Consider the following 16,750-nt stretch of genomic DNA (forward strand, 5'->3'; position numbering starts at 1 on the left):
TGTAGATTAATTAATCCTAGAAATACTGCTTAGTATTTTCTAGAGTTGTGTATACTACTTCTATTATTATGTGTTTACTGTGTTTTCTGATGTTACAGAGGCATATTTATATGGAAATAATATTTTTACTCTCGTTACAATGTAGATTCTCATTTAGTAGTTCTGGGTAGAGCTTGAGATTTGCTGAGGCAGTTGTATATGGTCCACATTTTGGGTAGCAAGGGGTGGGCAAAAATTTTCTAGAAAGGTCCAGATTGTAAATATTTTAGTCTTTGTGGACCGTATATGATCTCTGTTGGATGTTCTTTTTTCTCTTTTTTTTTTTTTTTTTTTTTTTTTACAGCCCTTTAAAAATGTAAAAACCATTATTAGCACTTTGGGTCATACAAAAAGCATGGCACTTGATTTGGATTTGAACCCCTAACCATAGTTTGCCTTTTTTGCTTTAGAGAAAGGATGTATACATTTAGTTGTTGATACAAGCAAAAATTCTAGAATTGGTGTTTGTTGTGATTTTTCTGCATTTCAGATGACCATATGATTTTTCTTTGACATATTAATGAGGTGAATCCTCACTGATGGTTCAGGAGCTTATCACTGTTTTTTTTTTTTTTTTTTTTCCTTAGTTTAATTGAGGTATGCTTTTACATACAATGAAATTTACCCTCTTAAGTGTATGATACTATGAATTCTGAGAAATGCATACAATTATGTATTGTCAAAGATTAAAAAAACTGGACCCTAGTTAAAACAGTAAGGACGGATTTTAATCAGCAATATATTATTGCAACGTGGAAAAGAGGGCCACATAAACGGAACTCTACTTTGATTTGTATACGAGTAGCTTGGTATTTTAAAGGGAGAATGAGGGAGGGGGGAGAAGGGGGTGCAGGGGTCCAGTAGAGGCAGGGGAGTGATAAATTACAAAAAGCTGGAAGGGGAAATTGGTCTATGTGAAACCATCTGGGTTGGCTAACTGGCACTTTTCCAAGGCTCCTGTCCTCCCACAGAGACTGGCAGACAGGGGCCCTATGTTCAGGTGTTGGCTGGAACAAACAGTAAATTCTTTTGGCAGCAGTTAATTTCTCAGGCAGGCATTTTATGAGGGACTAGGGTCATCTTAGTGATGCAGCCTTAAGCTGTTAGAAACTATGTTGGTATTTTGTTCAAGTCTTTGAGGGCCAAAGTTGAGGTCTAGCTGAGAAAGGACTCAATGGAGCCTGGCTAGAGTTTAGTCAGACTCTGTTGATATCAGCACTGTGATTGAGATACAGAACTGTTCCATCACCCCCCAAAATTTCCTTATTCTTTATTATACTTACCTTCTTGCCCCTGATCTCAGCTCCTTGCAGTTACTGAGTTGTTTTCTATTACTGTAGTTTTCCAGAATGTCATATGAATGGAATCATACAATATGTATAAATGGGTTCTTTGACTCAGCATAATGCATTTAAGGTTTATCTGTGTTGTATGTATCAGTAGTTTTGTTGTGGCTGAGTAATGTTCCGTTGTATGAATGTATTACAGCTTGTTGATCCATTAATTAGTTCAAGAACATTTGGGTTATTTCCAGTTTTGGCAATTACAAATAGAGCTGCTATAACTATTTGTATGCAGGTTTTTGTGTGAACGTAAGTTTTTATTTCTCTTTCATTACTCTTGAGTAAATACCTTAGAGTCAGATTACTGGGTTCTATGGTAATTATAATTAACTTTATGAGAAACTGAAATTTTGCCAAAGTGGCTATACCATTTTTTATTCCCACTGGCAGTGTCTGAGAGTTTAGTTGCTTTGCATCCTCACCAGTATTTGACAGTTTCCTTTAAGTCATTCTTAGATGTATGCAGTGGTATCTTGTGTGTGTGTTTTAAACACTGTCAAATCAGCTTTATTATTTAGAGCCACCTTGCAGAATTCAGAGTATATAGTATATTCATTAGTCCTATAGGTTGTTTCCAAGCATCATTCTAGAGATCCCAAAACAAGATTCAAGTATAAATCCAGTGGAATCTGAGCCTTGCCATATGCTGCTTCTATGCATGGAGGGTGGTGTTTCCCCAGCTTGGGAGGGGGAGGCAGATGGCCCCCATTCTCAGGGCTGGTTAATCCCTCAGTAAAGTCACCAACTTAGGCGCTATCTGGGTTGGCATATAAGTCACGGTATGGCTAGTAAAATATAAACTAGTCTAGGTTTTTTAGACATGAACATTTAAAAAATTATATTCTATAATTATATTATTTAAAAATACAGTTCTTAGGGCACCTGGGTGGCTCAGTCGGTTGTGTCTGACTTGATTTCCACTCAGGTCATAATCTCAGGGTTGTGAGATTGAGCCCTCCCATCCAGCTCTGCACTGGGCATGAAGCCAGCTTAAGATTCTCTCTCCCTCTCCTGTTGGTCCCTCCACCCATTCGTGCTCACTTGGTCTCTCAAAAAAAGTTTAGTGCTTTTTGAAGCTTTTAAATTTAGCCTACAGATCTTATTTTTTAAATTGAAGTATAGTGAATATAAAATATGATACTAATTTCAAGTTATAGCATAGTGATTCAACAATTATACTCATGAAATGCTCACAGTGATGAGTGTAGTTATTACCATCTGTCGACATACAAAGTTATTACAGTATTATTGATTATATTCTTTGTACTGTACTTTTCATCTCTGTGACTTATTTATAGCTGTCAGTTTATAATACTTAATCCCTTTCACCTATTTTGCTCATATCCCCCTCCATAAAACCACTTTTACTTTTGACACCAGTTGCAGATTGGGAGACCACAGGACTAACTTTAGGTTCAATAAGTCACTAGGACTCTCAGAATTCACTGAAAGTTGTTAGTTGTGGTTTATTCTATTACAAATAAAAATCAGCTGGGGGAAGAGTGCCCAGGTCCAGGAAAGTTCCAAGTGCAGAGCTTCTAGCTGTCTTCTCGCAGTGGAGTGTTTGTGTGGACAGCCCTTACTTTTCCTGTAATGTGTGACAGCATGCAGAATAATGCCAACCAGAGAAGTCACCTGAGACTTGTGTGTTTTATTAGAGTTTGGCTATGTAGACATATTGACTTTCTGCTTGGCTGACTTTAGTCTCTAGCCCCTCTAGAGGTTGGGCTTCTATGGAGTGTCCCAAAGCCTCTACTATAAATCACATCATTAGCCTAGACTATCTGAGGTAGCTTATGACCTCAGATAAACCAAATGACACTCTTATCAGTGAAGACAGTCCTAGATTAGAGATTATCTCTTACTGGCTTCGGGGCAAAGACCAGACCTCTTTTAGGGCAATATTAATCATTTATTGCACACATGTGTTTAGAAGTATGTTGGTTAATTTCCAAATGTTTAGGATTTTGTAGATATCTTTCTCATATATAGACTAGTCTAATTCTCTTGTTTTTTTTTAAAAGATTTTAAAATTTATTCATGAGAGAAAGAGACAGAGGCAGAGAGAGAGAGAGAGGCAGAGACACAGGCAGAGAGAGAAGCAGGCTCCATGCAGGGAGCCGGATGCCGGCCTCGATCCCGCGTCTCCAGGATCATGCCCTGGGCTGAAGGGGAAGGCGGTGCTAAACTGCTGAGCCACAGGGGTTGCCCAGGTCTAATTCTCTTGTGCCAGAGAACATACTGTATATGATTTCAGTTCTTTGTTGCATGGCCCACATTCTTGTGAATATTCTATATGTACTTGAGAAGGCTGTTTATTCTGCTGTTTTGGAGTGTTTTCTTTTCTTGTACATTGCAATAATTATGTTTTAAGATTAGAATTATTTGGTCTGTGAGAATTTTAGAGAATTTACCAGTAGATATCTGGGCTATATCATTCTCCCTTTTTCTCCTACCATGATGAATTTACTTTTTATTAATAGTTACAGTTTATTCAGGTTTCTAAAAACTTGTCTTGATACAGTTTTGTAAGCTCATGTTTTTCCTATGTTTTTTGCTGTAATACTTTTTTTTTTTTTTTAATACTGTGGGGATTTCTTTTCCCTTTATTTTTCTTATACTTTCTTTGGATTAGCTCTTTATTTTTCATCCTTTTAGCTTTTAGTAGTTTAAACATATTTATTATTATTTTTACCTGTGCCTCAGAGTTTCATTATTTGCATCTTAATAAGTTTAGTAATAAAATAATAATTGATTTCTCTGAACTGTTTTATTTTTTAGAAATGTGAATCTTAATTTCCAGACAGCCAGATAGATTTTTTTCCTACTTATTATTTCTAAGTTAATTAATTACAGTTACTCTGCCATTTGTATATTAGTCCTATACTTAAGGTTTACATTATGGTCCAGTGTGTGGTTATATTTAAAAAATATTTCATGTGGGTAGCTGGCTGGCTCAGTCAATGGACTGTGTGTGGCTCTTGCTCTCAGGGTTGTGAATTTAAACCCCTCTTTGGGTATAGAATTCCTAAGAAAAAAATTAAAAATCTTCAAGAAAAATAAATAAAAATGTGTGTTTGAAAAGATTATATATTCTGTGGTTTTTGAGTACAGTGTTGTAGATGTGTCCATGAAATCAAACTTGTTTATACTGTTGAAATCTTTTGATTCCTAAAATAATTTTTAATTTATTGCTGAGAGAAGTATGTTAACACATCTTTCATGTGGTAATTAATTTGACAGTTTCTTTTTATAGATATGCCTATCTTGCTTTATGTGCATTGAAGCTGTGTTTTGAAATACAGGTAGATAAGGAACTTTCTTCCTGATGTACCTCATACTATTATTTAGTGACTTTATTGCTACTAATGTATTTTGCCCTAAAGTTCATTTTGTTAAATATCACTTGCTATATCTGCTTTCTTCTGGTAAGTTTTTGCTTCTTAGTGTTCTAGGCGTTTCTTTTTTAAGTAGCATATAGTTGGAGTTTTTGGTTTGAGTTTTAAGTCTATCACTAAAATGTGTGTTCTAGGGGCACTTAGGTGACTCATTTCGGTTAAGCATCTGCCTTTGGCTCAGGTCATGATCCCAGCATCCTGAGATTGAGCCCCACGTTGGGCTCCCTGCTCAGCTGGGAGTCGGCCTCTCCCTTTCCTTCTGCCCTGCCCCCCAGTTTGTGTGTGCTCACGTGCATGCTCTCTTTCTCTCAAATAAACAAATCCTTAAAAAACAAAATACGTCTTCTGCAGAAGCTTCTCAGTCCTTTTACACTTTATTGTAATTACTAATATATTTGTATTCACATCTGACATCTTATTTTGAGTTTTCTATTCTGCCCATTTCGTTTCTCTTCTTTCTTATTGATTATATTTTGTCAGCTTTTTCTCTCTACAAATTTGCAGTCTTTTTGAGAATTTAAAAAATTTTATATTTTTGGAAAAAATTTTAAATTCTGAGAATTTTTAACATATATACTTATGAAATTATTAGTATACTTTACTTCTGTTTATTACCTTCCTGGCTTATATATTATCGTTATTATCAGTTTAAGTTCTGCTTCCTTGTTTCTTACTCATAAGACATTATTTTTAAAGTTTAGATTTATCAATTCCATCTTGCATTTTAGGAACTTCTGTTTGGGTTAATTTTTCTAAATCTTAATTTCCTTTAGTGAAGTCCTGTTGGTGGCAGACTCTCTTAGGCTTTGTTTGTCTGAATCTACCTTTATTTTGCCTTTGTTTTTAATTTTTTTGTGTAGGATACAATTGCAGATCAACAGATATTTTCTCTTACCATGTTTTAATGGTATTATTCTAGTATCTGTTGGCTTTCTTTGTTGTTGAAGTGATCCATTATTACCATTACTCTGATTACAGTTTCAGTAAATTCATCTAGATTTTTAAAAAAAATTCATCTAGATTTAAAAAAATTATGCTAATTGGGATTTGTTGGGGTTCTTGATTCTGTGGACTGATGTCTTTCATCAGTTCTTGAAAAGTCTCCTAAAATACTGCTTTTATATCATTTTGGTTTTAGAACTCTAGACATTTGTCTGTTTTATGAACTCTTTTAACCTCTTTCATGAATCTATTTCTTTCTCTTTATGTTTAGCACCAAAGAGATTATCCAGAATTATCTTCATGTTCATTAATTATCTCTTCATATAGTCAAATATTTGTGCCATTTCCGTGTGTGTTTTCCTTTTAGCTTACCCACTGAGAGTGTTTAAGTTGGGGTTTCTGGCATTGAGTGTATTCTCTCATCTAAGGGTGCTACCTTGTATAGGTTATAGAGACCATCTCTTCTTCAACTCTAGATTACTTTTCTCAATTTTTCCTTTCTGTGCTCAGAATATTTCCTTTAATTTTTATGGGTGCAGACATACATTTAAAATATTTTTGTAGTTTTATCTATCATTTTTTAGGTGCTCTTTAATTGGAAGGTTTCTCTGGAACAAAAACAGATTTTATAAGTCTTTTTGTCCTCCTCCCCCAATATTTAATCTACTATTTCTTTTCTTTATGATTTCATATTTTGCACTGTTTCTGAGAAGGATTAGGTATATTCAACTTGCTTTCTGTCCTTTATTTTTATGGTTTAGGTATATTTTTAAAAGATTTTATTTATTTATTTGAGAGAGAGAGCACAAGTGGTGAGGAGGAGTAGAGGTAGAGGGACAAGTCAACTCCTTCCTGAGTAGGGAGCCTGATGTGGAGCTCAGTCCCAGAACTGTGGGATCATGACCTGAGCCAAAGGCAGACCCTTAACTGATTGAGCCACCCAGGCGTTGTATATGGCTTAGTTTTTTGTATGTTTTAAACCAGTCATAAACTTATATTTAATACATACAAAAAAGATAAAAGGAACAATATAATGAACATTCTAGTTGCCTCCTTGCTTGCACCATACGTCATATTTAATTTCTTTAATTGTTTTGGGGGATATGAAGTAAGGTGAGACTCTAAAGAGAACCCCCCCCCCCATGAGTTTACAAATATATACTACATTTCCAATTTGATAAATTTTGAGAGCTGGATTAGGAATTAATTCCTAGCCTGATTCTATTTTCTTTTTGTTAGTTATTTCATCTGAAAGAAAAGGTTTATTCTATAACCTTCAGATGATTTTGTCCTTCTTTTCTACCTGCTTTCCTCCTCTGATAGATTAACGAATGCCTACTGAAACATCCTCTTCAGCTTTTTTTTTTTTTAAAGGTTTTATTTATTTATTCATGAGACACACACGGGGGAGCGGGGGGAGAGAGAGAGAGAGAGACAGGCAGAAACACAGGCTGAGGGAGAAGCAGGCTCTATGCAGGGAGCCTGACATGGGACTCTCCAGGATCACGCCCTGGGCTGAAGGTGGCGCTAAACCACTGAGCCACCCAGGCTGCCCTTCTTCAGCTTTTTAAGTAGTATTTATATAGAACTTATTAACAAATTACTATCTCACCTATTGCTTTATGTTCTTTTGTAAACTAAATCTTTGTGAAATGAACATATTTAAAATATTTTCTGATGGTTTAAAAAGTAAGTATTAATAACCATTTCTGTTTTGCTTTTTTCTGTGGTTACCGTGAGGTTTTTTCTTTGACTTGACTCTGGGTTGAAATTGGAAGTAACTTATTCTTGCCTTTTGGCCCTAGATAGTATCCAGGTAGCTCTAAAATTAGCACCATTGTCAGAAGACTGAAGATCTTCTAGATTGTATTTCACTCTGATGCTTGGAGTCTCAGAAAGAAATGGGGTCAGTGATTTTGTCAAAGAGTCTTAACGTCTCCCCCCATCTTCACAAAGAGTGGGTTGGCTTTGGGATGTGTCTGTCTACTGTGGGTGTCTGATTAAGATTGCAGACCTTTCTCTGCTTGATTTATGTGGATTTGAAAAAGAGAGTAATAAATGATGGATTTTATCTTCAGGAGTGCTTAAACACTTGGAAGTATACCAGTTTTCTGTGGTGTAATCTCAGAATTATTAATTGCTTTTTGAGTAATGTGGTTTTGTTAAAGACACGATGACTTCTTAAGTATTAATCTCCTACTTGACTGGATTTACTTGAAGGACAAAACAAAAAAAATATAATTTTTTTTAAAAGATTCTATTTATTCATGAGAGATACAGAGAGAGGCAGAGACAGGCAGAGAGAGAAGCAGGCTCATCGCAGCAAGCCCGATGTGGGACTCAATCCCAGGACCCCAGGATCACACCCTGAGCCAAAGGCAGATGCTCAACTGCTGAGCCACCCAGGTGTCCCTATAATTATTTTTTAAAATGTCAGTTTTGTGATCTTTTTCACACTCTAATTAGCATAGCTAAGAGTAGATGCAAGTCACCCTGTGTCAAAGTAATACAATGTCAAAGTGACTACTAATTATATTGTATATATTTTTATGAAAATCACAGGTAATTTTCCATGCTTTTTTTTTTTTTTTACCATTTTGGCAGCATGTTCTAAACAGGGGAAGAAAACAATTGCACTGATTGACATACAGAATATAAGCTTTTAAAGGATATTTACTATATTCATTTGTTCATATCCTATAAGTAATATGAGACTCTGGTGTCTGTAACATATTCAGTGAATAAGTAAACTTAAACCTTCATTGAGGGCTGCCACTGAATATTTCTGTAGGTAAAGAATTGGATACTAAAAGCTTGAAAATTTGTAATAGAGATTTGAAAATCTATCTTCATCCTTACATATCTTTGGATATTTATACTTAGTACAACTTTAGCAGTAACTGTGAAGTCTAAAAGTCCCATTTCTCAAATTATAAAACTTTGGAGGGAAATATGGAAAACTGTTGTGTGGAAAGTAATTTATTTGGTTCCTTGTTCCTTCTTTGATCTTCCATAGATTTAAGAGCTGATTATTAACTAATATTTAAGGCTAACTGGTTAGTGAGTTAAATATATTAACACCACTGTAGAAGAACAGAGTAGTATGGATAAACAGATGCTTCAGAAACTCAGATTTCTCTTCACTGGTTCTAAACTCTAAATGAATTAGAATTCTTTGAGGAGCTTTTATTTCTTTATTTTAAAAAATATTTATTTTTTAAAAATTTATTAAAAATATTTATTTTGTTGTCCACCTGTTTAATGTGGACACTCAAGGCCTGAGCAGAGTGGACGCCCTGGGATTGGGCAGGCAGGCAAGGTGGGTGGTTCACAGGCTCACACCTGACCCTAAGAGAGGATGCCAGGTGGTGAGGGCTGGTCCAAGGGAGTACCAGAAAAGTGGCCCAGGCAGGCAGACCCACCAGAGGACCTGGAAGCCAGCCCTTAAGAAGGTATCTAAGCCAGGTGGTGAGTGTCCAGGCCAGAGTCTAGCCCAGGGAGGCAGGATTGGGGTGGTTGGTGGCTCTCAGAGCCAAGGGACTGGTTTTGCTGGGACCTTCTAAGCTACTGCTGAAACTTAAGGCATGTCTGCCAAGTAGCTCCTGGAGGCAGGCATGGAGGTGGTCATTCTCCTCCAGTTGGTCCAGACAGGAGTTGATCTGGTCTAACATGGAGTTGATGGCAGCATATTCTGCATATTCTGAAACAGTTCTCATTGTTTCATTGTTTATGGTGACAAGTCATCCTTGCCTTTTGTACCTGCCTCCACTGGTCCCTGTTGGGGCCCGACATTGCAGGTTTGGATGTCATGGGGACCTCAATATGATGGAACGTGCCAACAGCTAGTGCTTAGTTGGAAGGTCGAGGAACTTTTAGATAATATTGATGCATGGGTCCCAACTCAGATTATTTTAATCAGAATCTCTGATGGAAGAGCCCAAGTTCCTGATATTTTCAAGAGTTTCTGAAGTCATTGCTAAACGCTGCCAGAATTAAAAATTGGCGGCAACATCATGATCATCACCACTAGTAGTATTATTACAGGTGTGTTTGTGTATGGACTGGGGAGCACAGCCCAAGAAACATGGTGCTAAGAAAAACTTGTATTAGTCCATTCAGGCTTCTATAATGAAGTACTATTACTGGTGGTTTATAAACAACAAAAATTTCTTTCTCACAGTTCTGGAGGATGGAAAACCCAAGATCAAGGTGTTGGCAGATTTGGTGTCTGTTGAGGGCCTGCTTCCTACATTGTTGTTTTTCACTGAAACTTCACAAGGTAGAAAGGGACAGCGAACTTTCCTGGGCCTTTTTAGTAAGGGCAGTCATCCTATTCCAGATGGTTCTATTCTTATGACTTAATCACTCCAGAATCCCTAATCCCCAGAATTCCTAATACCATCACATTGGGAGTTGAGATTTCAGCATATGCATTTTGGGGGGAACAGACTTTTAGACCATTGCTTGTTAATTATATTTACAATTCTAGTTTCTGAATATTCAAGGACTGGTTATGTCGTGCTCATTATACATTGATGATTATTGGGTTTTGAAGTTAGAAAACTGAATAAATCAGACAGATTAGTTGAGTTTTCTTTCTTTTACACCTCATTGTTTCATTGTTTATGGTGACAAGTACCAAATTTTCATGTTAAGTTGGCTTTTCTGTCTGTCATAGATTGTTCTCTTTATATCAGTTTTCATCAAGATAATGTTTTAAACAAGTATATAGATGGAAGGATCAGGATGTAATTTGCCTGATAGTTCTCTGCCAGTCATTCTCATGAATGTTGACGTTGGCCCTTATGAGAGGAGTCCCAGTAGATTGAGGGAAGAGCTGTGAAACTTTTGAAACATGCCATTTGTAAGATGTTTGGATGAAAGGAGTTCTAACATATGAGGCTTTGTTGGGAGAAGAGTTGAAGTGACTGTCTAAACTTTAAAGCGATGCTTTTGGGTGGTGTTGGATCTAAAAGTGCATGTTAGTGTTCATAGTTTTAAGTAATAAGAAATCTCTGTTATTTAAACAGAAAGAGTATTTTTTTAATACAGTGTTTTGTTTTTTAAAGATTTATTTATTCATGAGAGACACAGAGAGAGAGGCAGAGACATATGCAGAGGGAGAAGCAGCTTCCCTGCAGGGAGCCCAGTGTGAGACTCTATCCCAGGGCCCCAGGGTCATGACCTGAGCCAAAGGCAGACACTCAACCAGTGAGCCACCCAGGCGCCCCAAAAAAGTATTTTTGAAGAGGTTATTGGGTTACTCATAAAATTTCTTAAATTGTAGAAGAACCAGGCTTGGAATCTGTAGCCACGAACAGTGTTAAAAATCATACCACAGGCCTGGTCCAGTGATGGCACCACTGTTAGGTGGCATATTTACTACTGTTTGTGCTCTCTCACTGACATGAGACAACAGATATTCCTTCTTTTTTTTTTTTTTTTTTAAGATTTTTATTCACGAGAGGCAGAGAGAGAGAGAGAGGCAGAGATACAGGCAGAGGGAGAAGCAGGCTCCATGCAGGGAGCCTGATGTGGGACTGGATTCCAGGACTCCAAGATCATGCCCTGGGCCAAAGGCAGGCGCTAAACGCTGAGCCACCCAGGGATCCCGAGACAACAGACACTCCTTTTTTTTTTTTTTTTCTTCTTTTTTTTCTTTTGATAACAGACACTCCTAAAGTTGCTTCTAGTGCTTCCTTGCAAAACTGGATTAAAGAAGGATGAATTAATTCAAACTGAATTTAATTAGCCTTTGCTATTGCCCTCAACCTTACCAGCATGGATTGCTTGTAGTCCTTGCAGCTGCTGCTATTGCTTCTTTCTCTTCTGCCTCCACTTTCTCTTTTTCTTGGTTTGTCTGACAGGCAAAACCCAAGTCTTATGCCCCTGTCCCAATTGCAGGGGAGATTTAGAAAGTAAATATCTGGTGCTTTCTGTTTCTTTAGTTTCAGGAAGTGCCTCTGCCACATGAAGTAGAGGCTTCTTTAAACATAGGAAGGTCGATTAGGTACTAGGTCGCCTCCTAAAATGCCAGGTACCCATGGCAGACATTTTGTGAGTGCATAATCATATGATCTGTGGATATCTTTGCCATGATTTGCATATTGTTTCTTTTTTTTTTTTTAAGATTTATTTTATTTATGATAGAGAGAGGCAGAGACACAGGAGGAGGGAGAAGCAGGCCCCATGCCGGGAGCCCAACGTGGAACTCGATCCCGGGACTCCAGGACTGCGCCCTGGGCCAAAGGCTAAACCGCTGAGCCACCCAGGGATCCCCTGTATATTGTTTCTATTTTCCCCCCTTTTTAGTGTTGAAAAGAGTGAATGAGGTATGATGGTAGATATAAAAAGAAATAGCAGAACTATAAACTTTGTAACTGGAATGGACCCGAGGAAAAATCTAAGCCAATCTAAAAAAGAAAATACTAATTGTAAGAATTAATGTTCTTTAGGTAGATGTCATTCTTTGAGAAACCATCTTTACTCCTGATAATGAAACTGATTTCTACTCCCGTTAGTCCTCATAAAAAAGCTGCTATATAATGTAATGAGCAACACCCTTGTAATGCCCTCAGTAATGATTTCTTTGGCATTTGTCCCTGCTGTATCAGGACAAAGTGCAATTTAGTAAAAGCAGGTAAGATGAGCTTGAAAGGTGAATTGAGGGAATATTCAAGGGTGAGGGAAGGATTTTCCTCAAAAACTGATTTATAGATTCCTGTAATATATCAGGCAGTAATTAAAGGCATGACTGAAATAATTTTATCTTGAAAAAATAAATTCTCTCCACCGGACCATTAAAAAAAGGCAGTGAACCTGTCTATGTATAGCTTTTAGCTTTGGGTGGTGGGATATCCTAGTATATCCTCAGAGGTGACCTAATAGCAAAACGTGTATAGAATAGACTAATTATGTAGATTTATTAGGTATAAACCAGGTTTAAATTTAGGGAAATATTGTTGCAGTAAAGCTTTCTAAGTATTGCTATAGAAATCTGTATAGTGGGGAACAAAGGAGAGAGTAGTCCATTCCATTTGGGGAGTTATTTCAGGTTGATGTTTTCTAGCTAAGCAGTCGTTTTCCAGGGGAGACAAGGTATGGAAATGGGTAATAGCTTTTAGTAAGTAGGAACACTATGTGCCAGACTCTCGTGCCATTATACATTCAAGGAATAGAAAACGGCTTGTAACTGGAGCATAGTAGAAGAATAATGATATTCATTAAAATAAAATTCTGCCTTTATTTTTTAAGGATATACTCTGTAATAATAACAGAATGGCCCAAGAGCAGGTAAGTGCAGACCATTATTAAGCATTTGAATGCTGACTGTAAATACACTTGGCATTATATTAGATTGTTTTAGGATAGAGGATACAATAATATATAAAACAGGAACCTGGAATACAGAGGGATGGGAAATGTATAAACAGTCTTAGTAATCTATGTGTTTGAAATGTACAGAGAAGAGTGTGCTTGAGAGAGTCATGAAATGCTTCCAAGTTACGGTGACATTTGAACTCTTCTGAAGAATCAGGATATTTATCAGAGTATAGGAGGAGGAGAGAGACATTCTAGACAGTTAATAAATCATCTTTATTATACTTAGAGGAGTTCAAAATGCATCACCTATGATTTGTTCAGAAAGAGAATTGTAGATAACAGCAATTTGGGAAAGTGCATAACTTGGAGATATTGGGGGTTCCAGACCACAGCAATAAAGTGAGTATCATAATGAAATGAGTCCAGTGAACTTTTTGTTTTCCCAGTGCATATAAGGTTAATATTTACATTATCCTGTAGTCTATTAAGTTTGCAGTAGTGTTATGTTTAAACCAACCGTGTATATACCTTAATTTAAAAAATACTTTATTGCTAAAAAATGCTAACCATCATTTGAACTTTGAGTCAGTCATAGTCACTGATCATAGATCACCATAACAAATATAATAATGATGGGACGTTGAAATACTGGGAGAATTGCTAAAATGTGACAAACGTGAAATGAGCAGATGCTGTTGGAAAATGGTTCCAATAGATGTTCTTGATGCAGTGTTGTCACAAACCTTCAGTTTGTAAAAGGCATAGTATCCGCAAAATGCGATCTAACACAGTATGCTTGTACTATAGCTAGCGTTTTCTTTGATAATAGTAGGGAGTCAAATTAATTTAGTATGTTACTTATTCCCAGGCTTATAAGCTTTATCTTTTAGTAGTGGTATACTATACCAGTGTTATTTCTGAATTAAATATATTCTCTGTATTAGGTCCAGCAGCTTTTAAAAATTAGTCTTAGGGTGGGCGTTTAAGGATCATTCTTAGCAATCTGTCTCCGGGATTGCTAGTTTATACATGTAGAATTCCGTTATGATGGATATTGTCACAGCAAAGATTCTATTTAATCTAGCCATCTCCATGTTCTTTCTTGTCCCGCAATAGTAGAATCTTTTTCATCTGGTTACTGTACATTTTCTTTAAAAACAAATCCACTAAAATGCTTTCATTATCTTATTAATCATCACTTATTATTTCAAATATAATACCAACACAAATAAATAGAGAGGAAGCATGGAATTATAGCAGACTTCTTCACAGTTCTTTTTTTCTTTGTAGTTCTATCAGGAAGCAGATACCTTGAATTCTCCAACCTCCTCTTTACTTAAAAGCCCAATATCCTAACCAAAGTAAGATGGAACTGGTTCAGGGATAGGAAGAGGAAGAATGTATGAATTTTGCTTGCTATCTTTTCTTTTCACTTTCATTAAAGTCAGAATTTTTTTCCACTGTTTATAAAATTTCACCTTATATCTGTCATGTGTTCTTTAAATGTGGCATGACTCTTATTGGGGGCTGGTTTGGTTTCTTTCTTTCTTTTTTTTTTTTTGGTTTGGTTTCTTATGCAGCTTTTTATTGCAGTTTCTTTTACCTTGTTACTATAGTCCACAACTTTCTTTTTCTTTCTTTTTAACTATTAACATCCTTTTAACTTTATTTACCTTTCCTATCCTACTTTCATTTAACTTTTTTTAAATTTTTTATTTATTTATGATAGTCACACAGAGAGAGAGAGAGAGAGAGAGAGGCAGAGACACAGGCAGAGGGAGAAGCAGGCTCCATGCACCGGGAGCCCGACGTGGGATTCGATCCTGGGTCTCCAGGATTGCGCCCTGGGCCAAAGGCAGGCGCTAAACCGCTGCGCCACCCAGGGATCCCTCATTTAATTTTTACACTAATTTTTCTTTTACTCTATTGACTGGTTCTTTGGATATAGAAGGAAAAACAATGAGATAAAGATACTCATTTCATCTTTATCTGAAGTCACCATGTTGCCCCTTAAACTCTGTTTAGATTCCATATTTTGTTGAATGACGCCAATATGGGCTCATTCACATTTGCCAACTCCTGAGAGCCATCCTACTCTCTCATTAATGATTCTTCTCTTATGATCCATCTTTCAGCTTTTGTCTTCATTAGTTCTCATCTGGAATATTTCAGAAGTTTTGTGCTTTAATTTTCTTTCTCTAATTTCTTCCCCTCTAATCAAACCCTGTGTTATTACCAGTGATTAACAGGATAATCTTAACCACTTAACTTACTTTTCTGCCTACAGTCTTAAGTACATTCTCGCTACCTATAGGTTATGTACTTCAGGCTTCTTTTCACAGCAGAATTGGTCTCTTCTGTGGGACTTCTTTTTTTGCCAGATATATGATGCAGCTCTGCTGATCTTTGTGCTGGTCTTGAATGTGTCATGAATTCTGATGTCTTTTGCATATGCTTTATCTTCTTCCTAGAATGCTGTTTCTCATTTTGGCAGCTCCCTAAATAAAAGGATTGTTCCTCTGGTAAGCTTTTATTGACAACTCTTAACATTTACTAGCTTGACTGAGTATCACTTCCTCGCACTCTCATAACACCGTGTTCATACATCTCATGCTACATTTATCACTCCTTGCCTAGATCAAGTTTCACAGGGGCAGTTGTTTGCCTTGCTTATTTTTGTGTATTATATCAAGGATGATGCTTGGCTCCTAATAGGTGCTTAATACATTTTTTTTAGAAATTGAATAATATCTTGGCAATTTATAAAATACTTTTGTGTTTTCTTTCTGTGTCTCTTTCCCTTCCTATATTAAATTTGTAATGAATTTTTAATTTAAATGTTAATCAAATAACATGGAAATTTTAGTATTTATAGATGAAATTTATTATTTTGCATTTTAAATATTTGAACAAATGAAAATATCCACAAGATTGACTTTAAAATTCTAGATTAGAAAAATTTTTTTAAAGATTTTATTTATTTATTCATGAGCGACAGAGAGAAAGGCAGAGACATAGGCGGAGGGAAAAGTCGGCTCCTTGTGGGGAGCTTGATGGCGGGACTCAATCCCAGGACCCTGGGATCACAACCTGAGCCAAAGGCAGACGCTCCACCATGGAACCACCCAGGTGCCTCCAAATTCTAGATTTTTTATCAGATTCTCATCTTGACAAATGTCTCCGTATCCCTTGTTTTATTTGAAGCCTTTATTCCTTGAAGTAACATGACCTATTTTTAACTATTAAATAATGTGAGAGTTGTCTATTAGCTTTGATAAGCAGTGGCATGTAAATAATTTTGTTCCTAAAATTCTTGTTGAGCTAATTAATTAGTTAACTTTTTATTTCACAATAAACTAGATACCAAATTCTTATTTATAAGTTTTATGCATACTTAGGTTAATGACAGTTGTGAGACCTACCTAAATTATATTATACAAAGTAGACACCACCACTTATTGCTGTATCCATCTTGATAGTATACAAATTGCTTATCTTCAGTCCATATGAGTTCTTCATAATTTATATACAAAGTGTGATAAGTTCTATAGCACAGTGAAACATGCTTCAGGAGCACCCAGAAAGGAGTACCTCTGGGCGAGCTAGGGAAGGCTTCTACAGAAAAGAAGATAATTTTGAATTAGCTTTTAATTATAGTTTCTTATTTCTTGTTTGTGTTGTAGGCAACTTTATTGGTATATAATT

At 36.4% G+C, this 16,750-nt stretch overlaps 1 protein-coding gene and 1 long non-coding RNA gene across 3 annotated transcripts in view; one reads left to right on the top strand and one right to left on the bottom strand.

Annotated features, from left to right (window-relative positions):
* Nucleotides 1–10,055, bottom strand: part of LOC144297217 (uncharacterized) — a 41,986-nt gene extending 31,931 nt beyond the window's left edge. Inside the window, exon 1 of the long non-coding RNA XR_013364294.1 lies at nucleotides 9,901–10,055. This is a non-coding gene — a long non-coding RNA (uncharacterized LOC144297217). The remainder of the gene's footprint in view (nucleotides 1–9,900) is intronic.
* LRP6 (LDL receptor related protein 6) overlaps nucleotides 1–16,750 on the top strand; it is a 166,714-nt gene that overhangs the window by 46,803 nt on the left and 103,161 nt on the right. The window lies entirely within an intron of this gene.

The sequence above is a fragment of the Canis aureus genome, chromosome 25, assembly GCF_053574225.1.
Source record: "Canis aureus isolate CA01 chromosome 25, VMU_Caureus_v.1.0, whole genome shotgun sequence".
In the NCBI taxonomy this organism is placed as follows: Eukaryota; Metazoa; Chordata; class Mammalia; order Carnivora; family Canidae; genus Canis; species Canis aureus.